The sequence below is a fragment of the Anas acuta genome, chromosome 5, assembly GCF_963932015.1.
Source record: "Anas acuta chromosome 5, bAnaAcu1.1, whole genome shotgun sequence".
NCBI classification, from domain to species: domain Eukaryota; kingdom Metazoa; phylum Chordata; class Aves; order Anseriformes; family Anatidae; genus Anas; species Anas acuta.
In genome coordinates this window covers 57,535,126-57,559,911 of record NC_088983.1, presented here as the reverse complement: position 1 = coordinate 57,559,911, position 24,786 = coordinate 57,535,126, and the positions used below count along the sequence as shown (strand labels likewise).

At 40.8% G+C, this 24,786-nt stretch overlaps 1 long non-coding RNA gene across 1 annotated transcript in view; it reads left to right on the top strand.

Annotated features, from left to right (window-relative positions):
- The window catches only part of LOC137857886 (uncharacterized), an 83,414-nt gene that overhangs the window by 6,869 nt on the left and 51,759 nt on the right, over nucleotides 1-24,786 (top strand). Inside the window, exons 2-3 of the long non-coding RNA XR_011097351.1 lie at nucleotides 1,313-1,442; nucleotides 7,590-7,694. This is a non-coding gene — a long non-coding RNA (uncharacterized lncRNA). The remainder of the gene's footprint in view (nucleotides 1-1,312; nucleotides 1,443-7,589; nucleotides 7,695-24,786) is intronic.

The following is a 24,786-nucleotide window of genomic DNA, read 5'->3' as shown; positions in this document are numbered from 1 at the left end:
ATAGCTGGGCCCAAAGAGTTGTGGTAAATGGAGCCAAGTCCAGTTGGAGGCCAGTCACTAGTGGCGTCCCCCAGGGCTCGGTACTGGGGCCGGTCCTCTTTAATATCTTCATCGATGATCTGGACGAAGGCATTGAGTGCACCCTCAGTAAGTTTGCAGATGACACCAAGCTAGGCGAGTGTGTCGATCCACTCAAGGGTAGGAAAGCTCTGCAGGAGGATCTGGTTAGGCTGCACCGATGGGCTGAGGCCAACTGCATGAAGTTCAACAAGGCCAAGTGCCGGGTCCTGCACCTGGGGCACAATAACCCCAAGCAGAGCTACAGGCTGGGAGAGGAGTGGTTGGAGAGCTGCCTGGCAGAGAAAGACCTGGGGGTGATGGTTGATAGTCGGCTGAATATGAGCCAGCAGTGTGCTCAGGTGGCCAAGAAGGCCAACGGCATCCTGGCTTGCATAAGAAACAGTGTGACCAGCAGGGCTAGGGAGGTGATCGTCCCCCTGTATTCGGCTCTGGTGAGGCCGCACCTCGAGTACTGTGTTCAGTTTTGGGCCCCTCGCTACAAGAAGGACATCGAGGTGCTTGAGCGGGTCCAGAGAAGGGCGACGAAGCTGGTGAGGGGCCTGGAGAACAAGTCCTACAAGGAGCGGCTGAGGGAGCTGGGCTTGTTCAGCCTGGGGAAGAGGAGGCTCAGGGGCGACCTTATCGCTCTCTACAGATACCTTAAAGGAGGCTGTAGAGAGGTGGGGGTTGGCCTGTTCTCCCACGTGCCTGGTGACAGGACAAGGGGGAATGGGCTTAAGTTGCGCCAGGGGAGTTTTAGGTTGGATGTTAGGAAGAACTTCTTTACCGAAAGGGTTGTTAGACACTGGAACAGGCTGCCCAGGGAGGTGGTGGAGTCACCATCCCTGGAAGTCTTTAAAAGATGTTTAGATGTAGAGCTTAGGGATATGGTTTAGTGGGGACTGTTAGCATTAGGTCAGAGGTTGGACTCGATGATCCTGAGGTCTCTTCCAACCTAGAAATTCTGTGATTCTGTGATCTTCTCTAAATTTACTGTTTTACCGTAGTTGTGGAGACCAGAAATGTGCAGTAGTCAACATGACAAAAAGACAGCGGCTTGTGCCCCAACAGCTTTGGTTCTTGTCCAGTGTTTTGTTGGACACTTTAACTGATGCAATGACCGAATACTTTCAGAGAACTAGCAAAAAAAAACCTGCATATTGGGGCTATAGAGGCAATATCAGCTCGGAGTAGAGATCTTTGTCCTCGGACATAGAGACACATTTATTTGTGTATGTTTTCTTTTCCACAGGCACATCAAAAGCTTTCTAATCAACCCCTGGATGTGCCGCTTGGCGAGGAAGGAGAGGCTGCAGGCCTCGGCCTTGGCGCCCAGCACGGCCACCACCATGAGCGCGGCCTTCCCCTGCCCCTTCACAACGGTGAGGAAAGAGGTTTCATTTTCCCGGACCGTAATCTCCACTGAAGGTTTAATCATTTATTTACGTGTTGGGGACAAGGTTTTATTTCGTTATTTATTTGGGAACGCTTCGGCCGAGGGCCCCCGAGGCTTCCTTTGGCACACGGAGGCCGCCGGGGGACCCCGCGGCCGCCGCAAGGTGGCGCCTGAGCGCCGGGAACCGCCGGCCCCAGGCCCCCCCCGGCAGCGCTGAGGCGCCCAGGTGAGCCCGGCTTGCTAATTATGCTTTGAAGCCTCCAAAAGATTGACCGTAATTGTTCCCAAATGCATAAAACACAACAAATTAGGTTTATTTCTCAGGTATGACTTTTGGTGAAGTAGGGCTGGGGCACACAGATGGACTGGGGCATGGTTTGTGTATTGGTCATAATTCATCCATCAAGTATTACTAAAATGTTTTTTGGAAGAAGTGGCCTACTTCCAAGTGGCTTTTGTTGTGACAGTTTTTTGTTCCTGGATTTTAAACAGTACAGCTGTGACGTAAGCCTTTCCTTAAAATGACACATTTGAGGGTAAGGTATGGCTCTACCACAGTCAACAAATTCAGATGAAGTCTCGGTAGTTTGGGGCTGAAGTGCTGATTAGGAGGCAAGGAGCTCAGATGGACATTCTCCATTTGTATGGTACTCAGCCTCTAAACTTTCTTGATGTATTTTCTCATTTCTCTCCCTGCCTGTTACAGGAAATAGGACACAAACAAATTACAGGCTATGAATGTTCTCCATTGAGTGAAGCATGATCTGGTCTTCTCTTTGTAAAGTGAACATATTTGAATAAATAAATATGTTTATATATTCATTTCTTTTTTTTGCATTGTTAAAGTTGACAGTAGGTATCATTCTTAGATCTTGCTTTAATCAGTATGAGACTTTTCTTCTCTCTGCCTCTGAGGCACAACAGAGTTATTAACCATGGGTAAACGATAGCACCACCATGTGATTTCTTTAGAAATCATCCAGCCAGGGGGGTCACTCTTCTTATGGTAATAAGAGACAAGTACATCCCCAGATATTCTCATAAGCCTAATTTAACTGCCTGAGGGGAGGCAGGGTAGATTTAAAATCAACTATTTAAAATAGACATTGGCACTAAACTATTCACATTTAAACTTTTTTTTTTTTTTTTTGGTGGGGAGCTTCATTGGTAATGAGATAAAATTTTAGATTGTTTGTTGACCATATAACTTGAATTTGCTTAAACTTTCTATTTGTCATGCATTTAGTTGTCTTTCATGTAAATAAAACTCTGGCTCAGAGAAACAAATGAGGTGGAGCATAACTGTGCTGGTATCGGAATAGCTGTGCTCACTTGGACCAGCTCAAGATGTGTCCCTGTATGGTCAAAATCAATGTCTGATTTATTTTTAAGTAGAGGATGGGGGCTTGTTGGTCAGATGCTGGATTCATTGTCAGGAAATGCAAGCTTTATTTCTGCTCTGGTCCTGAGTTCATGTGTAAGCTGGAGCAAGCACTTAATTCCCTTACACTTTGTCTATAAATTGAGAACAATTCTTTTTCCTCTCACATGGGTACTATTAAGTTTAATTCAGTGATGCATAAAATGGGATAAATACCTAGATTAAAGTTGGTATGCAGGGTGTCAGTCACAGTATGGAAATAAATACATTTTAAAGCTGTGGGACATTTCTTCAATGAGGTTAAGTTGAAACAGTTTCCTTAAACCCCCAGAGGGGTGTGGGCTCGTGCAAGCTGAAGGTCTGATCCATGTGTATTTCTTGAGAGGTTTTCTGTAGTACAGCCCATGTAAGAATATCGAGTTTTGCATATTGAAGATGCTGTGAAGGCTGGAAGCAGTCTGTAAGTGTTACTTATTAATGGTCTGTATTAATAGAAGGAAGAAAGTCCGTATTAAATTTTTCAAATCAGCAATGCCTTTAAAGCTGAAGTAAATTTGATTCTGCCAGCTGCACATAAGTGAAATAGGTCACCATCACTACTACTCTGGTGGGCTTTTTTTCTTCCTTTGCTTTGATGATGCTTTGCAAAGCTTGAGGAGAAATTTTATACACATCTCCCATATACTTTATTAAAAAAGAAGGCTATGTATGTATACTCTAAAGGAATAGAATAATAAAACCGAGGAAACACCAAAGTGTCTTCAGGCTACTTACCTGTGGTAAAAATGAGTTGAATTCATATATACTGTACTTGCACAAGATAATGTAAAACAGTAATATATTTACTCTGTGATGCAGGGTGGCCCACTTATTTCTGCCCCATATTAAATGGAGAGGGGGATGAACACAACCTCCAGGTGAATTTTTCAGTGTTCTCCAAGGAGTTTTGTCCTTGTCAAATATTCTGCAGCTCCTCTATGTGGCTGAGCTGTTCTCACTAGAAGTGGTTGGATGAGAAAATTAGTTTTGGCCCATGCCATGTAGACCTTTAAAAGAAAAAGGCCCGAGGGGGAGATCTTATTTAATAACTCTCCACACCCCTGCATAGCAATCAGGTTCTTCAGTACAGCCAGAAATGGATTTGTGCAGCTGTGAAAGGTATTGGTTGATTTGCCAAGGACAGGCCAGCTCAGAGGTAGGTCAATGGTGGCACATCCCTCTAGTCCCTCCTCACTTCTGATCAGGGACCATGCTCTATCTGCACGCTGCAGGTGTCTGTGCCATCCTTTGTTGGTTTTGCCTGTCACACTTCTACCCATCTCAGTGCAACTGGGCTACTGATATCACAAGTATCAGGATATTAAGAGCGAATGGTAAACACACTCACTTTTCTTATAAGCTGGTGGATTGCGATGGCATTAGGCACTCAGCAGTCTTTAGCTTTAGAATAGCGGTGTTAGAGTGCAGGTATCAAGAAGATCCTGTCTCCAGACATCTTGTCTGTAGGAAGGTATCTGCATCAAATGAGGAAAGAATATGAAAGGGAATCGAGCGGAAGCTGCAAGTTTGTCCCAGGCAGTGGCATAAAAGCATGTAAGCTATGCTAATTGGTGCTCTGAGGGGATTGATTTCCCCCTCTCCCCTGTATACAGTAGCTGATGACAATGAGGGAATGGAACCAGGCTCACCCCAAGGGTTTATGTAAATACATCTACACAGCTTGACTCTGAAGTTCACTTCTCTCCCTCTGTTCTTTGTTTTTAGTCTATTTGCGACTGACATTTCACTAGGACTTCTTACTGCTTCTCTTCTGTCAATGTGTGTTTTAATTTAGAATATTAATCTCCTCCCCTACGTTCACTAGAAAGATTTAAATTAGCATTTTGCTGAAGCTTTTGCTGTGTGTTGGTTTCCTCCTCTTGTAGGAGGAGAAGTTGGATGAAGAGAAAGCTACTATTCTGTCTTTGTACTTGCTCCTATTTTGTGTCATTTTGTTCTGCTAGACAAACTATCTTTGATTTAGTAGGGTTGGAGTATGAGTGCATAATAGATCATCTGTCACTGGACCAAATCAATCATGGTTAACAGTGTATTGACAGAGCATATAGCAAGTATCCTTGACCTGAGGTTGACAATACCTGTTATCACCATCTTGTGGTTCTTGCTGCTGCGTGGCATGAGCTTTGAGACAGAATATTCTTTATCAGCTGTTTTTATTCTTCTGTACATATGAGTTTTCTTTATTTGAGGCTTTTTGAGCTAACAGAAGCCATCTCCTTCAGTTGTGAAGCACCATAGAACCTGGCTAGTCATGCCTGAGTGTTCTTGAAAGTAAGAGACAAACTCCTGTGCTTTAAATAGAAGTCAGCATTTAAATGTTAAGGTTACAATGAGATTTTCACTGTAGTTAGGGTGCCATTTAATTGCCCAGGTCAGGTGGTTTTGGTTTTGTTTATTTTGCAAATACAGTATCATATACCACAAATGGGTGTTGTGGGAGGGAGAGCATTGAATTGATCACGTCTCTTATGGTGGTTCCTTTGCTTCTTTGTTCATTTTAAGCATTTAGGCTTCAGCATTTCATTCACACAGCTATAGACGCTCCTAATAGCATTTCTTTTAATGTTATAGCAAAATGTTCCTGCTGTTTGTTGTGTAGTCTCAGTGCTGTATTATTTTCTACGAGAAGGGAAGTGACTTTTCCCCCCTTAATGGGGATGTTTGGGGATTTACCTTGTGATTCTACACAAATGAGGATGTTTAGCTACTTGCAAAAGCAGTCAGGAGATGACAGGGGCAGCCAGAACCATTGGTCTCAGTTGCAATGAACAGGTGAGATGTGCTCGATGTTGCCTTGCTTGCAGTGTTACTGTTGCTTATGTCTGATCTCAGAAATTGGAATGATGATTATATTTGAGCAAATACACAAACAACTCAGCTGAATTTTCTGGTGCTGAAGTTCCACATGTGCTCAAATGCTGTGCTTGCTTTGGGTCTGCGTGCATCTTTACAAAGATGAAGTGGTGATGCAGAGTAAGTAAAGTAATCACTAGCAAGTGAGAAATAAAAGACTTGGAGAAATATTATTGATGTACTTTGCTACTTCAAGAAATATGTATTTGGTAAGCTTCCAGGCAAGCAATGTCTGTGCTCAAGTTTGGCTTGCAATTTATGGACAAATGAAAATATATTTTGCCTACGGACAACATAACCAGATCTTCTTTATCTTGCTTATGAAAACATACATATATTCATGCAAGAATGACAGAAATTCTACCAGAATGCATTTTTCTTCACTGTTACTTTTTTTTTTTTTAATGAAAATGTTTTCTCATATTGTAGTCCTGGCATATGAACACCGTCTGGTAGCATAATCAATGGTGTGGTAATATCTTGTCTGCTTTTTATATCCCAAATAAGGATTGTATGTTTTTGAAGGGGAAGGTGAAATGTTTTCCTCTGTGGACCAGATTGTAAATATATGTTGTTGCAGAGGACAAGGTAGCGGTTTGCTTTCTGTTTGAGTCAGGATTGAGGAGATACCTGGTGATACTTATTCTTTGCTTTTCTGTTTGTGTCAATTTCTGGTGTGAGCCTTGCAACAAAGAGACACAAAGTTAGTAACATGGCACTATTGGCCCAAGCACAGTTTCTCATTTCTCTAATAACATTTGTTGTCACGCCACCTCTTCCAGGAATCACTGTTTCTCCTTTCAGGACTTCAGAACACTCTGCCTACTTCATTGCTCAGGATTTGAGTCTGAGCACATGCTCCTTTCCCAATAGCTTTCCTATAGGACATACAGCCACTTTCTGTTACAAATATTTGATAATACATCTACCGTTTCTGAAAGAAAATATCTAGTGAGATCAAATTTGGTCTAACCTTGGCTCAACTGAAATGCTACTAAGCAGCAGCTTGCTCACTCCAGTCTGGAACCAGCAAAACCATTGTTAGAAAAGACAGAATCAGATAATGCGAAAGGCAAAACAGAAGTGGGATACCTGTCACCCACCCTAAACCACAATATCTAAGAAAAAAGAATGATATGGTACCCAGGACAGAAAGGTTTGTCAGTTAACCAGTTTCTCAACGCGCTCACATGAGGCTAATGAAGAGTTTTCATCCGAGTCAGATGTAGTTAAACTGAAGATCTTTTAGGTCAAAAAGAGGAAAATTAAAACTCATTGCATTAACTTGTAGACCACAAAGCACTCACAACGACAGTGTTCGAAAGCAGCAATGTTCGATTGCCAAAGATTTGCACAAATGCTAATCCTTCTCAAACTTAACCCAGAGGGCACTAATGAAATGCTGCTCCTTTGCTCTCCTTACAGTTTGGGAGGGTGTTAGATGCCAGGGAGATTTTTTACTTGATTGTTTCACTGGGCCTTTGAAGGGGGAATGACACACTACTGGAACTGAATGAGTAACTGGTAACACATCCAGTTCTATTTTCTGGCTTTTGACCTAGAGAGAGCTACTTTATTTTATAGCTGAATTAGCAACTATAAAGTTTAAAAACCAAACAAAACAAAGCTCTGGACATAGAGTGGCTACATATCTGTAGCTATATGTATTTTCCTTCTTTTCTTGCATTTAGATGCTTTTGTGTAAACGTTTGGTTGATACCGAGTATATTGTACTGCAAAGGAGATGTAAACTCTATGCTAAAAGGGACTTCTGTTACGTTTTTCTCTTAAATCAGATTTATAAACAACTTTAAACTAAAGGTCTTTCTGCCTTTGCAGGGGAGAAGGAAAACCAAAACAAGTGTGGTGAGCAAAAAGAACCAAAGAACCACAAGTGAAGAGACAACAAGAGGAATAGAGCTGGGAGACAATCACTGTACTTTTGTAAGTAGATGGCCACGTTGCCTGCTAAAGTATTTCCTCCGAGTCCAGAGACACTCAGGTGACATTGCCATTGCCTCTTTTGCACACCCAGCTGCTAGCACGTCCTGTTGTTTTAAGCATCTGTGGTGGCCTTGGCATTTTTGGTTTGTGGTTTTGCTGTTACCTTCCTGCTATGGCTAATTATTGCTATTATTATTATCGGCTGAAGTCTTCCAGGCGTGGTGGTGGAAGTCAACTGATTATGGGCAAGCGATCTGGGCTGCTGCTGTTCCCAGTGTAAGGTGTAGTGGTGAGGAGATGTGAGATGCTTTTGGATCTTTTCTTGTGGTGGTCAGATAGCAAGGCTTTCAACAACTTCAGTTCCAGCTGGGTCATTGGGATTCTGAACTATGTACTTCAGCACAGCTCATGGATTTTAAACCTGTCACATTGTACTGTTATTATAGATATGGTCCTGCACTTGCAAGCTGTTTTCTTGATCTTTTGCCAGCAAGGCTTTTGTAGCAGTCCTTGGAAGACAGACTGTAGCAGTTCCCTTTTATAATATCTATCATTAACACCTCGTTGGCATCTGTAAGAGTTTCTTCTTTGCTGGCGATTGGAGCAGTTGATTAAGCAGCCTTTTGCTGTCCACAGGCAATTTCTCAGATTTCCACCTTGTTTCAGATCCACCTTTTCTAGCAAAGGTCCTGGAGAAAGGTTGTGGCAGGGCAACTACAGCCCTTGCCTTCATGGTAATAATAAACTGTTTGAAAAATTTCAATCAGGTCAAAGCAGTAAGACAGCTTTAATGAGGATTTGTAGTGACCTTCTGTTTTATAGTAGGTGGATTCTGGCACATTGTCAATTTTAATTCTTAGTGATCTTTCAGTGGCTTTTGATACTAAAGATCATAGATTTCTCTTAAAATATCCGTAGAAGATCCTGAGCCCCGTGGGCCCTGCCTCGACGCTGCCTCATTAGTATTTGCCTCAGTGGTGCCAGTTTGTCACTGTAAATATCTCATCTTCTGATACTGCCCCTGTGAACCGCCAGGTTCCCCAGGGCTATGAATTGGGCGTGCTCCTGGGTTTCCTGTATGTATATGGGAACTACAGCTTGCATTTCCAAACCTTACACACGCACAATGGCATGCAGAAAGTGCTTGGACACATTTGTTTCATACAAGTATTTCTGTGTATATGACAGCAATGCTTGCCTGCCAAAATTTAGTCTGTGTAAAATGTTGCAGAAGTAAATGCAAACACAGGGAGATTATGACTGCCTCTTGTCTCCTTTTGATTGAATTGTATTATTTTAGTCTTGATTGAGTATTTTAAATCACAGTGGTAGTCTGGGCACAGGAGGAATTTTAGGCTGTTTGTGGTTAGTCATGTGCTTGAAGAAGTATTTCTGGATGCCAAGAGGCACCATACACTGACTGCTCTTACTGTTTGAGGCAGTAATGGCAGTACGACTTCCTGATGGAGAAAGTCTGCTAAATCATCAACTCCTCCTGCCTGAGCAGAACTTCACCCATAGGACATCTGCTAGAAGCTTCTGCCTAATCCTTGTAAAAAAAATCCGAGATAGGGGAATCTTTATATACAAAAGAAATATTTTTTAGAGTTAATCTAATGTCCTTATTCTTTTTTCCTTTACTTGTAGTTATTCTTATAGTGACTTGAGGTAGAGTTAATCTTATATTGAAGATGTCAGTAGTTAGATAAATAGCTACCTCTGGGCTAGATGTCTAGACTGTGGGCTTCTGTCTGTAGAAAGACAGAATAAATCTGTACTATGATTCATTTAATCCATAAGTGGGCTTGTATAGTGCAGACATTTAAATCTGGACAAATGAATCTTAAGACTTTTATATGTTTGTGAATTGCTGTGTTGTTTTGGTTGTTAAACGCTTGGCCTCAGCTAAGGAACTGAACCATTGCAGTTTGGAGGGTGGGTATAAATAGAAGATTATGGTCTGAACAGATGTAGGCTTGGGAAGCAAAAGCACAAAAAGGCAAGATGCCAAAGGATCCACAAGTAGCTTGTGCGATGTTTGCATGTCACAGATTTCTTAGCAGTACTGCTTTTGGTAATCTTGCCCACCCAGGGTGTGCTGTGAGGTTACAAGGGGATTCTTGTAGATTCTTGTAATTCTCAAGGGGAGAATTAATTCCCTGAAGGCCTGCTTTGTTGTAACACAGAGTCCAGAATGAGTGTCCAAAACATGGAAGGTGTTTGTGTTGTTGCTGACTGCCTCAGTTGTGTGTCTCCCCTGCCACTCAGGCAGTGGTTTCATAACTCACTGTCTGAGCTTGTAGTTCATTGTGGTATCCATTCAATTAAACTGTCTCTGTCCATTGTAGAAGAAGAGCTAGTTGATAATTTACCTTGTGATTTGGTGTATATATCCTCAAATTGTACCTGCCTATTTGAATCATGTTTCACTTTGAAATGATTTCTAAGGTCTCTTATTCACAACCTCTGTGGATTTCACTGTGGCAGCTAAATCTGACAGGAGTTATGAATTGGAGCCCTTCACCACCACAGTTCAGTCCAGGGTATTAAAGTGAACTGAAATCAATAGTGGTTTACATGATAATGGGCCTGGCTCGGAACTGGAAACTGAAGAACAGGCACATCACTTCTTTTGCCTCTCCTGCTAGAAGGCAGCAGCCTGCAGCAGGAGGTAGGACGGCCAGCACCAAGAAAGCTCTTTAACCTAGCTAACAGGGCTTGGAAGAGCTCATCAGGAAATGTTGTTCCTTGATAGTTAGCTTGCTTTCTGTGTTGTTCACTTGCTTCTTCCATCTGTACTTGGGATTATATTTGCCACATGTATTAACTTCGCATGTGTTTCTAATTTACCTAGTTTCTTCAAATTTTGTAATCTCATGCATTTTGCTGTTTATCCCAAATTGTTACCATCTGTAAAGATCACAGTACATTTTTTTCACACCGTAGTCCTAATCACAAATGAAAATGCTAACTAAAACCAAAATAGCAACCCTCCTATTGCCACAGGAGACAATTTCTGTATTTGAATTAAAACCGTGGTTCACATTAATTGCTGTACAGTGCTAGAGCCATGATCTGTGTATTTCACTGCTCTGTCTCCACCGCTGGTCGTGAGCAGCAAGGACAAGGGTAACAGCTTGTTTAAATATGGGATTTCTAGATGTGTAATGATTTCAAGGTAATTTCACTCTTTGTTTCTGGCTTTTAATTCCTTATTGTCTAATTAAATGTAAAAACAATGTTAGTATTGGAAATTTCACTTAAAAAAAATCCTCAATTAGGTGAATGTAACTTTATCAGATGGAAAGAGTACGTTACTGATATAATTAAATTTGAAATAGTTTCTGTGAATCAATGGTATTCAGTAGATGCTATCCTGCTTCTTTCCTAAGCTCTTTTCAAGCCTGAAAGCCGATAAACGTTGTTCCTACATAATGACACTTTCATAACAGAAATGATCAGGAGTACGCCCGTCTTTCTAGTTCTGCAAAGCAATGCTGTGATGTTGGTGGTTGTTTTGTGTGCTTTTTTTTTTTTTTTTTTAAAGGGTGAAGGGGGGCAGGCTGTCTCTCCTAGCTTGCTATGACTTCTCAAAAATTGCTGTCAGTGCTGCGATAAGTGTGGCAGCAAATTCCCTTTTGAGCCATAGGACGTGGGTTTCTGAACCAACCAGGTATGCTTATGTTCTGTTTTCAAGCGTTACCTTAACTGCTTTTTTCTATAGTTGCTTTTGATGACTCCAAGACGCTGTGACCATCAGATAGCATTGTTGAGCAGTAACATTAAAGTCCCGTTCATTTCCATGAAGCAGAAAGACAGCAGCAAGCCTTGTCACCCTAACTAAGTATTCACAGCACAGCCCCCCTCCCCCAAGGGCTGTACTAGCTTCGTGTTAAATCGTGTATTGATTACAAGATTACAGCATTTTGTATACAAAATGTGTGTGGTCATGGGCCTTTAGATTTCAATTGCCTATTTATCTCTGTGGAAAATTGTATAGATTCACGGGAGAGCTTCTTGGGGTGGTTTGGCACACCGTGGGGGGAAACCAGTTGGGAGTGAGAAGCAGATGCATGCAGAGAGCCCTCTTCTGAGTCCTCTGCTCTTCGGTAGACCCTGGACTTCAGTGTGTGAACAGCAGCAGAGAAGGAGTCACGGTGTTACCTCTCTTATCACTGATGCACAATGCGTTTTTCTCCTGTGAAACGCCTACCTCATTTTCTTTAAAGCATCCTGAGGTCTGTGGGGCTGCAGCAGTGTATCTACCTTAATTGAAAATAATAATTTAATTCCATATTATGTGAGTCCATTTAGTCTTTCAAGGCAAGTAATAATAATGAAATATCTCACTTTAATTCTCAGTTTTTAACTAGTTGCTTAATTTTCCCTCCTGTCCTCCAAATTGTCATAAAACTTTGAAAGGCTATCCTAATATTTAAGAAGTGGCAACTAGTATAAATGTGGGAAATACTGATGAGAAATGCGAACTTGTACAGCTGCGCGCAGAAGTGTGTTAGTGAGAAGTGAAGAATGGCAGATACTGAGAATTTCCTGGTGGTTGGATGCACTCAAAGTATTCTCTTGATACTTGTACACTATCCATGTAAAGACTACTTGGTCATACAAAGGTCGAGTACATTTAATACAGGGGCATGAGAAGTGCAGAGTAGTCCTGTATTTGCTAGAAAAAAATGTATTTTGAGACTGTTTTGTACCAGGAGGTGCTGATCTGTTATGATCCCAGTAGGAAAGGCACTCAGACTCTGTAAAGTGTCATCTGAAATGTTACTTATTGGAGCTAACAGCAAAAAGAAAGAGTGAATAGCATAGATGATCGTACATCCCTTTCCATACAGGGAGCCCTGAGCTGTACGGTGTCCAATGGGACTGACCCCCATGCTGCACACCACACGGACCTGTCTGTAGAAAGGGTTACCCCGTTTTGGCCATTGAAGCTGTTGCAGGCTTGTCCAACAAGGAGACAACTCTGTTCATCATTCCTAATGTCAAACAGAAAGGGTGTTCACGTGTGAAATTCTTGCTGCACTTTGAGATACAGGCAAGGCCATGCAGGTGGTGCAATCACTGGTGCCAGTGGGAGCTGCTCCTTTGCTACCCTGAGCCAGCAAAGTTTATCCTGTGGCTCAGGGGTATGCGGGGCACATCTCAGCCTGAAGGTCTGGCTGTACAGACAGTGCGGCACAGGCCGGGCACTGCTCAGGTGAGCTGCCACACAGACCACCACCTTCTCAATGTACAATAGTCTGCTGCTCAGGAAAGCAGCACCAGGAAATATGACATACGTATGAATATATGCACGTACATGTTACTGGTCTTGGATGCAGCTGTAGAGTTTTATACATATTATGGCAAGAGTACCTTTTAAGGAAAAGCAAGGATGTCACCAGCTATCGATATACTAGAAATGAAAACCTCATTAAGGTTTCATAAAATGAAAACCTTATTAAGTATTCAAAGAATGTCCCAATATGGTCAGTTGTGGTGTTACTGGGCTGCCACAGCTCGAAACAGAGAATATAGAATTAATTGAATCTGAACTAACTCTTTGGACAAAGCCACAAAGAGAATTGTGCGCAGGTAAAATCCAGATGGTGACCTTACTCAGGAATTTCACCTGTTCACTTTACACTGTCTCTTCACTGCATAGCCTGAACTCCTTCACTATGCAAAATTTCCCCTAATGCATATGAATGGAGTTATAAAACAACAGTGACAAATGTTTCTCCTAGATTTTGTATTTCAAATGTAACTACTTAAAGCATTTTGAAATATTTGAAATTTATAATGGTGTGACTTCCCAGGCATCGTATGTTGACTTGTAAGCCAGCTTCTGAGCAGTATTAGTAGTAGAGTATTTTACTAATATCTTGATTGTATTTGATCCACCTATTACCAAAAAAAAAAAAAGGTGTTTATAAAAAAAAATGAAGACATTATTTTTTTGTTTGTTTTTGTTTTTGCGTGCATAATCCTTGTCACCAGGTTACTTGTGCGAGGCAGAGGCAAAGGAGATACTAGAAAATCTGAACCTGTCAGCTATACAAAGTTTACCAAGAGTTGTATTTCTCCAGTAACTTGCACTGATGCTTATTATGAGCTGCTGCAGGGAAGTCTTTTGCTTTGTCACTTAAAATAAGCTGTAGGCTAAACATTTGAAAATACAGTAACTGGGACCATTGCACTGAGTATCCTGTACCCTTAAGTGTGCATGTGTACGTTTTCCCTATGCAGCTGTTCAGTTTGCATTCTGAAATGTGTTTTGTAGCCACGCTTGTTCCTATCTCTTACCTTGCCAGTATTGCTGTTCTTCGTGCTCTGATGCCCAGTGTAACATCAAACAGAGCGCGCTACCTAGCATGTGAATGCCAATGTGTAATTAGTGTTTTCAGGATCAAGGCTTTTGTGATAAGAACTACAGTACTCTAAGCTGTGTCAAGTCTCAGAGCGACAGATAAAACAAATAGGCTGAACCATACGGCTTCCTTCTGATTATACTGAATAACCTGGATTTCAAAACAAAGATTTGTGGTTTTAATATGACATATTAAAACAAATGGAGTCCTTTTTCTCCTTTGAGATGGTTACGGATATTTACTTTGCAAGGACTCCACAAAGTAATGACTGAGTTCTACAGCTGTTCCAGAATTTAGGAAACTCCAAGAAAGAAACTAATAATTAAAATCCTACATGAGAGTGGGTTTAGGGTTTTGATTTTTTTCCCCACCTACTAGACAACTTGATTGTTTGAATGCCTGCTAATTAATGTAGGAATGGCATAGATCAGTGCTCTCCTCCCCTTTCCTGGTGTGTTTGGAGAGGTATGTTTCAAATTATTTACAATCTTGAATTGGTGAGTATTCTCAAATGTTTCACTGCATTTTTTCCTACTGTTGCCTTAGACGCAATGTAATTCGTTGTCTCCAATTCAGTAGGTCGCTCAGGCTGATGTGTATCCTGAATGAAATCTTCTAATCTTACATGTAACTATTACTTAGAACATACTTAGCCCAATAGGGTTAATTATTGATATTTAACTTACTTTTTTAAATTCCCATCTTCTGTATTTCAAAAATGTGGGGTTTCATTTGTAATGGAACTTTATTTATTTTATTTTTATCAAATATGTTGCTTTGTCTTATTATATGGTATCTCAATGTCCTCTTAAACTGATTTATTTATTTTTATCATTTTGTTTTAAACTTACTTTAAATGTACACCCAAGCCATGCACATTGCTGTTCAATCTGTTCTGTTTTCAAGGGAGGGATGAAGTTTGGGTTCCCATTTTGTTTGTTTTTAAAGATTCCCTCTTCCTCCCTCCATTATCTGTCTGGTCCCTTTCACTCCTCAGGGCAGAAATGGGAAATAATATTGTTATTAAAACTGCAGAATACAATTCCTTCCTTTTCTCTCCCATGTTCACAGCAGTCTCCCTCCAATTGCAAAATGTTTTGTCCTGGTGGCTGCATTGCAGACCAGGTTATTAGGAAGTAGAATATTGATAATTTAGGATGAGTTTTTCAAAGCTAGCCTAGAGGGTTGGGGTGTCCAATTAGAAATTAATGACCTAGAGGCAGCTTTGAAAATCCCACCTGAAGAGTCGAAGCTTTTAAATGAGTCTGAACTTAAGAGTGCAGCCATAATGAGTGCACAAATTGTGTGATATTTTCCTGTGATTGGAAGGAGTGTTAAGTAGCAGCTCTCTATTTTCATGTCAAATAAGTAAGAAAATTACCCGAAATAGACTTCAGATTGGTAAACCAATCCCCCTTTCTGTGCAACAGGCTAACAGGCAGCTACTTAAAAATACTAAGGCACAATACAGCCCCGCTGTAATGACGAGTTTTGTCTAGGAAGTCATGCTGTATGTGTTTTCTGGAGATAGCTAATCAGAAACTTTGAAATAAGCCTAGAGCAAGAGCAAAAGCAGGAAATGTAGATTTTCTTTTCCAATGGAATAAGTGAAAAATATGTTCTTGGTTATTTTTAAGAATTTAAAGTAGTAGTACATCAACTAAGAGAATAAAATTAAAGCAAGGCTCTTGCGTGCCAAAGATTTTTTTTTCTTTTTTTAATGATTCCAAGGGTATGGCAGGTGAATCCATTTAGCAAGTCTAATGAGTGGAAAGTGGAATGTTTTTCAAATAGCATGGATGAAACGATCTGTAGCCCATCAGCGTACAGCTGGAATGATGTCATACATGGTTATGCTTTAATTCTTCCTGCATTGCTAAAGGGGGAATGGGGTCTGTAATATCCGCAGCCTGCCTTGCTGAATGCAAATCCTCAAGCTGGAAATGGAGAGCCTTCTCTTTCTCAACATGACTAATGTTAATTTCTTTAGCAGAAAAAAAAAATTAATATCTCTCTCTAATGGTAAATTACCATTTATTGTAAATGTGCCACATAAAGGAAGTAATAAGTCATTATTATTGACCTATTACTGTTCCTTCTATTTTACCTCTAATTAAATAAAAATGTGCACTTTGAGTTAATATGCTTTTTGTTTGAATATTCCCTTATTAGTCCAGAGCCTTCAGCAACTGGTGCTGATACTCCAGCTCACTGTGATAATCCAAACTTTGTGTTGGATTTTGGTTAAGCTGGGGGTGAAGTTTTCATCTGAGCCGTTCTCCTTTAATCAGATTCCCCCAGCCCATTCCTCTCCTTGTGGCTTTGAGCCCCGGTGTGGCACTTTTAGGTGGTGTTTCTAGTCACTTGTTGGCTCTTCGAGCACAAAGGGGGGGCTTTCTCCATGGGTTTCCCTGATGATACCTAAAATGTGTTAGTGCTTAAGAGAGTGAATTCTAAGATTAAAAAAAATGAAGGCGAGTAATTATAAAAGAGAAGCAGGAACTTGCAGGATGAGGATGATGTTACAGTGTACCTGCTAGAGCAGCTGAGGGATTGAGGTAGTGGGGTAGTACGTGTGCTGGGCAGTGTTAGGAATGAGTCTCCTCTCCAGACAATTAATGCATTTACTGAAAATTGCCACGAGGGTAGAAACTATCCCAGATAGACTTGGAAACAGAGATCATAATCTGGGAACCTAGGGGCAATTTACCCTGTCTTTATGGATGACCGGTTATGTTCATTCTTTCCCATGCTTTTTCCTTCAGATCAGCAATCCTTTGTGCATAACAGCACAGGGCTGGTGGGAGGAATGGCAGGAGGAGCTGTCGTGGCTTTACGTACACCCTGGAGGCCAGGCACTCTCCTTGGAGCTGGGAAACACAGACCTGAGCCTTGTTAGGTGAGGAGAGTAAGTGCAGAAGACTACCCTGAGAAGGTCCAGTACTCTGTGTGCTGGCGCTTGTCTGCCTTGCTGAATAAATGCATTAGTTTGGCATTTAGGATGTTCTGTGAGCTCAGATTTTTGTCTGGATTCAGTGCGCTGGTTGTTTTGAATCCTGCTCTGAAATGCCAAGTTCCTCCATGCACTGCAGACATCGGACTCTGAAATCTGAATTCCCTCCTTGCGATTAGAAGCCCAGAAGTTAAATGTCATTGCTTGTTCTTTATGGAGCCCCACGTCTCTTACTGGGCATACCTAACCCCAAGAGCACAGCCAGAGAGCAAGGCGAATGTTACCTCGTGTCTCCTCTGTGAGTAATCCTTTTGCAGTAATTCTCAGCGGGGTTACTCCGGGCTTCCCGGTTCAACTGACTGGTGGCACCGATGCTGGGACTGCAGCGGGGATGAATCTTTGCTGTGCATCTCTTGACTCTAATTAAAATATGGTGATGTAAATGTAACAGTGGACCGAAATTATCATAGTATGATTAAAAAAAAAAAAAAAAGATGCTGTTATTCCTTGAGAGATGCTGAAGAGCATTGCTAATTGAGGACTGTAAATCCTCATAGACTGTCATGACTGCTGCTAATTATGTCAGTCCATGGCTGTTGCGGGAGGAGTAAGGAAACCTGCAAAACCAGCTGCCATGTATTTCTCCAGAAAAATATCCATATGCAAGAACAACTGAAAAGTCTTTTGAAGTGCTGAATCTATTGAAATTTTACTTTCTGGCAGTCATAGTCCCCTTTGTCATCTCTTCCAAAGAACACCTTCCCGCAGCATTTATCTGGCTTTCCCAGTCTTCTCGTGCTTGCTCAGCTCCATCCTTTGCCTCTTAAGCACACATCTCCCCTTGTTCTCTTCTCCCAGAGCCTCTTCTTTCCACCAGTCCCCTGGTACCGTTCACTGTGTGCTTTGTTTGTTTGTTTGTTTTACTTTCTTTTGCCTTTTTTTTTTTTTTTTTTCCATGATGCCTTTGCTTACCTGAGCTTTGTGAGGAATGCTTTGAGGAACACAGATAACCGAGGCCAGATAGTAATGGAATAAATGCATTTAAGCTAATTGCCTTCTTCCAAGGAAGAAGACATTCTTTCTGGCAGAAGTGCCATTGCCTCATTGTAAGAACTCCTAAAAGAGAAGAAAAAGGAAGGGGGAAAAAAAAAACACATGTTTTTTTTCCTAGAACTCCTAAATGATCGATTTATTCAGCTCAGAATTTTCCATCTCTGATGATTATTGTTAGTCTTCAGCAGTGCTCCTTAATAAGATGGAGAAAAAAATAGAAAATATAATTTCTCTTTTAATGCTCTTTGTATAAGAGTTCTGATGTAGAAAATCAATACTCGCTATTCAAGGGAAAGCTACTGAAACAAATAATATTGCTGGTCAGCGGGCTTTGCCAGGCTGCTTGCCCTGATTACATTCCTGCTGACATAGGAGTGTGCTGGTGCTTAGAAAACCCCTAAAAAACAATTTTAAGTGCTTATCTTATGAAACAATTGAAACAACTTAGTGTTTAAGAATCAGTTGAAACAAAACTTGAGAACAGATGAGAATATGTTATTACATATGTGTTATATATGAATGTATATATTACATATATATGTTATAATATGTTATTAGCCTTAAAAAATGATATTAATAAGCAAATAGATTTTGTATGTCAAAAGAATGAGTTACTGTCGCCCCCCCTCCCCCTTTATTTTGGTGGTTCATGGTTAAAAATAAAATAAAAAAGCTTTTTGTCAAATTCTTAAGTAAGAAATATATGATACTTGGATTTATTTTCCAGATTTCTCTGTGCCCATACTTAATCACAGGCATTTTCCTTGTTATATCTGAAACACAGATTACTCAACAGTCTTTCTTTGTCTGTGCCAGCTCATATAATTCACATTTTTATTACCCTGATCAATTGAAACATTTTATTAAAGGTCAAAAGCAAAGAAAAATTGTAAAATTAGAAATGGAAATGGATTTGATTAACGATTGAAAGCATAAATATGGAAGCAAATGATCCAATTTATTACCTTTTTCTGTTTAATAATTATCTTTGTCTTTGATTCTAGTTCTGCATTTTACTCTAGCTGCTTTGACTCTACAACTATCTATTCTTTTTCTATCCAGCCATATATAAACATGGGAGAAACCTGTGTTAGCCGAGGTGTGTTTAAAATGGCTGGTGACAGTGGCAGCTCAAGACTTGCGTTAGACTTGGTCAAATGCGTTAAGCGTTCTTTTTCTGATTTGCAAATTCAATTCAGTGCTGAAACGCTGGGGGAGGTAAATCTTTTTCCTGAGATTCAGATTGTAATGCTAATCATTTATTACTATTGAAAGCCTGTTTTACAGACTCTGTGTGCACGGTGCTTGGAGTCACCGTGGCTGTGCCTATGGTGTGGGTACCGGGACTTGTGCTGCCAGTCAGCTCTGGGCTCAGCACCCATCATCTCCCATGACTCCTGCTTTCCTCCAGAAGGAGACGGGGCTGTCTGAGCAAGAGGGGAGCTGACCTACAGTACGGTGGGCCAAGGGGTTTGGTGATGGGGTGACTGGACGGGGGAGTTTCTGCATGTCTGAGCATACTTCAGCCACACGGTGAGTACACCATGTAGGTTATCCCGTCCTGGTGGTGATGGAGCTCCAGGGTTCAGAGGTTGCAGAGTGTTTAATGGGTATGGTGGTGGAAAATGGTGCCGTTGTAGCTGAGTATTGAGACCAGGTTCAGCAAAAATGCTAGCTGCTTTCTTAAATTTTAAGCATGTCAGTAGTCTCCATGAAAGTTCAAGTCAGTTAAATGTGAGCATATGTAACATGCTGAACTGTAGGCTATGTTCTTTTTCACATTAATGTTGCCATGGAGCCCTTGAGACCTTTTGATGGAAAATAGAGCCCTACAAGCAGCCAGAAACACAGGCACTGAGCAGGAGCAGTTGCACCCTGTACACGGTATGCTGTCTGAGATGCTATCAGGCCACATCAGAAACCTGGCAGAGGGCAGGTGTAGAGGACAGTTGGGCTTCGAGAGGGCAGCTGGGCTGACGGTACAGCTGGACGCTCCCCAGGAGCTGATCCCACGTGGCTTCATTCCCCATCACCACCCGGCTGAGATTATTTGGAGGGACAAGAGCCCAGCCGTCCCCATGACACAGGCTGAGAACGAGCTCCCCTCACACATCTCCTACGGGCATCTCCTACTGTTACTGTGCTCCTCACGCAAATAAGGGAGCAGTACCTGAAGTACCATGTAAAGAAAGTGCTGATGACATTTCGTGTGCTTTTAATTATGCAAAACAGATTGACAGGTACAGTGACATTAATGTTAACTGAAGACCAAAACAGGCTGAAGCCTGTTATCCAGGCGATGACACTATTCATCAGAGAAACACGCTGAGGGTTTTATTGTTGTCTGCTTGTTTTCCTGGAGAAGCACAAGTGGATTATTTATTTATTAAAGGAATCACAGTACACCATTTTTAGCACTACTAAATCATGTCCCTTATAACTTGCATAAATATATTTGTAATAATACTTTATCTCCTAATGTGAATGTTTTATCTCAGTGCCCACTGCTTGTACCGTACACTAAATTAACAGCTTTCTCATAAGCTTTCACTGATGATTACAGCAACGTTATCTAACACAGCCATGCTTTCAGCAGCAACCAACAGTCGTCTTTGGTTCCAGTAACAGCTTTGTTCGTTCTCCCAGGCCTCTGTGAGCTGCTGTCTCGCCAGGTATTGTTGGTAGGGGCAAGGTGGGGAGTACAGACAATGTCCAGTGGGAAAGTGGAACTGGTGAGTGCTGGATGAATAGGAGGGGAAAGTGGAGGGGTCGGAGGGGAAGCTCTGGAAGAGCTGCAAAACAGTGCACTGATTTATTATTATTTTTTTATTTATTTTTGGATGCTGAATGTAAAATGCCTAGGACATCTACTTCAGAAAACTTACCGGCAACTGGCACTTGATATGTTGAAAGCTGAACTTGCACTGAGGTCACATTTGAATGTGCTCTATCTGCAGAACTGCATTCATACTTGCCTAAATCAAACCCCATGTCAAGCACTGACAACAAACACCTGAGGAATTAGTGACCATCTGAGGCGGGACAAAAATGATTTGCGTAGCAAATAGCTTATGTGACAGGCCGTGAGGTTGTGCAAGCTTTTTAGGCCAATTTAACAGCTGACATATCTTTTTTTGTATCATCCTGGACTCTCAAAACACAGCTTTTTTTTTTTTTATTTTATTTTATTTTTATTTTTTAGCAGCTATAGCGGGTTTCCTTTAGTTACAGCTCTGTTTCCTTTAGTTACAACTCCAAGTTCCATGAATGAAGCAAAAGACTTGTGAAGATGTCACTGCAGTGTGCTGTACATGCTGCATGAAATGGAGTGAAGGGAATTGTTCAGTCAGCCATAGTCAGATATTTCTCAGGTTTGGAATTCTTATTTTTTTATTTTTTTGTAAGGCTCAATACTGTTGTAACACAAGGGTTTTTTTGGTCCATAATTGTACAATACTCCAAATATGCTAATATGCATTAGTTGAGAAGATTGATGGATTCTAAATATATCAACAACAAATTACCGGAGATTATCTCAAGGGGTTATTTTAGAGACAAACAAGACAAGACAGATATTTTGAGCAACAATCATATAATTCTTTTACATGGAACAACTCTTTGAGAGATGTCTGATTCACTGATAATTAAAATTATAAATGACTCTTGTTTGGCCTGAGTGATTATGTTCATGCTCCAGTGACCGTGGCCTCTAAGTACCAAGGCGTATAATTAGACCCCTCTTTGACCTTTCAATATCATGTTGACCACATCTAGGCTATAACAGATCCATAGCCTAGATAGTTGTTTAGGGCCAGATGGTGTTTTCATGCAAAATTAACGCAAGAGGTTGCTACAAAGCTCCTTGTTCCATGCAGAGCACAAGAATGGATTACTGAAGCGGGGTCTGGTATGATATGATGAACTGTAGCTGAACTTACTGAGGCTGGGTGCCTTGCGTGTATCATCCACCTTCCTGTCCAGCATTCTCCGTGTCCGTCTTTCTAGGTGATTTAACTTGTAATCTTTGAAGAATTTTTTTCATTTAGAGGCTTTAATCTGACTGTAGGAATAATTCATGTGTTTTACCAATAACAATCCTGTATGTGTTTAGCTAATTATAATAATGGTCTTTTTAGAACAGTGTGCCAAGGTACATAATTCACATGAAGCATTTATGTACTTTGTACATCCAAAGTGAGCATTACCTTTCCAAACTGCAGGAAGAATAGGGGATTTTCTTTCAAAAGTAATTATAGCGTGGCAGAATTTCACGTATAAAATCCAATTACTAATTCGTTTTCTTGAAATTTTAGTTTGGGCTGTTTCCACTTCAAGCATTTTAGATTTTGACAATTCTTGTAGGAAAAAGGGTCAAACTAAAGAAAATGATAAAACATGGGATAGTAACAGGTCTGTCAGGCACTGCTAAGAATTTCCTCGAGTTAGAAGACGACAGCCAAGGTAAGCATGCTTTTTGCAATAGCCTTATGGGCCTGAACTTTCAGAAAGTAGTTAATGTTCAGTGTATGAAACCAGCACTATTTCTCAGTACCTAAGAATACAAATAATCATTTTTGAAATTACGGACGATAGCCATCGACCTGTTAGAAAAACAAAGTTATGAAATGGAGAAGTATGTATCAGCTCTACATCTTGAGTGCAGCTGTTACTTCACATTACCTACTGATGAGTTCGTCAAGAAATAATGTAACAATACTTAACTTTCCACGTAATCTTTAAATACATGCACAGGAAGGCATAAAAAAAAACATGATTTTTCTATATTCATTGGTTTGCTAACGAGTTGATGAGATACGGGGCTAAACTGCACCCTTGTGTAGCTTCAGTGTTGCTTTACTGAGAATTAATATTGCCACTTTTTTCCAGAGTCAGCCGTGAGTATTTCTGTAGTGCAGTTTCCTTTTAGTGCTTTCTGGTAGACTTTGGAAATGAGATCCAGCAGTAACTTTTTCTGGCAGTGCCTCCAGTTTTCCACATGTTCATTTAAATGATTTACATCTTCATCTACCCAGTCGATAGCCAAAGTCTTCATTCTGTACCTTGCTGCAGGTAATGGACCCAAGATGTATTTAGAAGGCCAGATGGAAGGTTATTGCATTTAAATACTTTGTGTATGAGGCATATGAAAGTAATATAAAACAATTTGACCGTTGATGTTGATAACCTAAAGGAGTATATTACTTTTCAATTATTGATTTTTGAGTAAGCCTTGTGGTGAATGTGTCTTTGGTTCTGATGATTCAGGCTTTTAACTACAGAAGAAACCGCTGCTTTTTGTTTGGTTGGGGTCTTGTCCTCCTGATCTGTTTAAAATAGAATACAGCATGGCCTGTATTTCTGTTGGCAAATCAAGGTTTTTCTCTTTTCCTTTTATTTGTTTCATCTGTAAACCTGGAGTAATGCCACTAACTGAATAGTTATAGTAGCTTCGTGTGATTATAAAGCAGGTGGAGGCTTGGTCTCTGTGTTAGGTCTCATTCAGTTCTGTTAGGTGTGATTTCCTTCATAAGTAGAAATTAAGGAGTCTGATTTGCTGGTAGTGGCATGCCTGTTGGTGGCATGGAATTGCCATGGATGCACAGATGAACGGGGAAGGACTTCTTATTGCCCCTTTGGAAATCACTGCTGTTACCTTTGTGTGCCTGGGGAGTCCTGGTGAGCTGGGAGCTGTTGGAGTTGCGCTTGAGGAGCAGGGTAGGAGAGAGCCAGAGCTGCTCCAGAAAATGCCACAGCCTTAGGCAGTGAATGCCCAGGAAGTCACTCAAGGTTTGAGGTCTGGCCCTGTTCTGTACAAGGGTGGATTTGATCGTCATACATTTCTTGTTCCCTTTCTGTCATCTCTCATGACTCCTGTGAACTTCCCTGACTTCTGCTTTGAAAGGGACAACTCCAGTTTGTTTTTCTATTACGCAGGGAAATGATGCAGCTTGGCCTGGTAGCCCTAGGAAGTTTTCAAGCACTTCTTTGAGAAACTGAAGATCAGCATAGGAACCTCTAAGGAAAAATGAATAAGGCAACTTACGATAGAATTTTCTAAAGGGGTTTTTTAGTAATCATTGTTGCTGATGTTTTTTTAACCAGTGCAGAACCTGCTTTGATTATCATGGAGTTTCCTTTATTCCATTTTCTCCAGTTGTACCTGTACTGTCACTTAACTTCTTAAAATATGAATATTCTGTTTTTATTATAAAAAGTGGATTATAAGAAGACCCTGTTCAAGTAAGAGTGTACACCTGCTGTGTTAAGGTCTTGCCTTCTGTGGGGTTACTGGGAGAAGTGCTTTAGTAAAATAACCCCCCTTCCAAGGCAAGTATATCAAGCACCTCGTCTCAACCAATTGTATTTAACTATTGGCTATGAAATTCTGATTTAAATATAAATAGATGTAATGTGTTTTTTTGTTTTGTTTTGTTTTTCTGTTTGATATTGTGTCTTTCCTTGTCTACTCTCATTTTGCAAGGCAGCTGTTTAGGCTTATGCAATGCAAAATAATGCAAACAAACACAGGAGGTTCAGTCAGCATTACGCTTTTGTTTTACTCTGTACTGAGCACTGAGTACAAATGATAGGTTGCAGTAAGTATTCAGTTTTCTGATGAGGCTTAAAAGAACTTAGGCTCTCCAGTGTATCAGCATAGGACTCCTGTTTCACCATGATAAGAAAGTGTTTGCCTTTAGGGAAAAGGAAAATG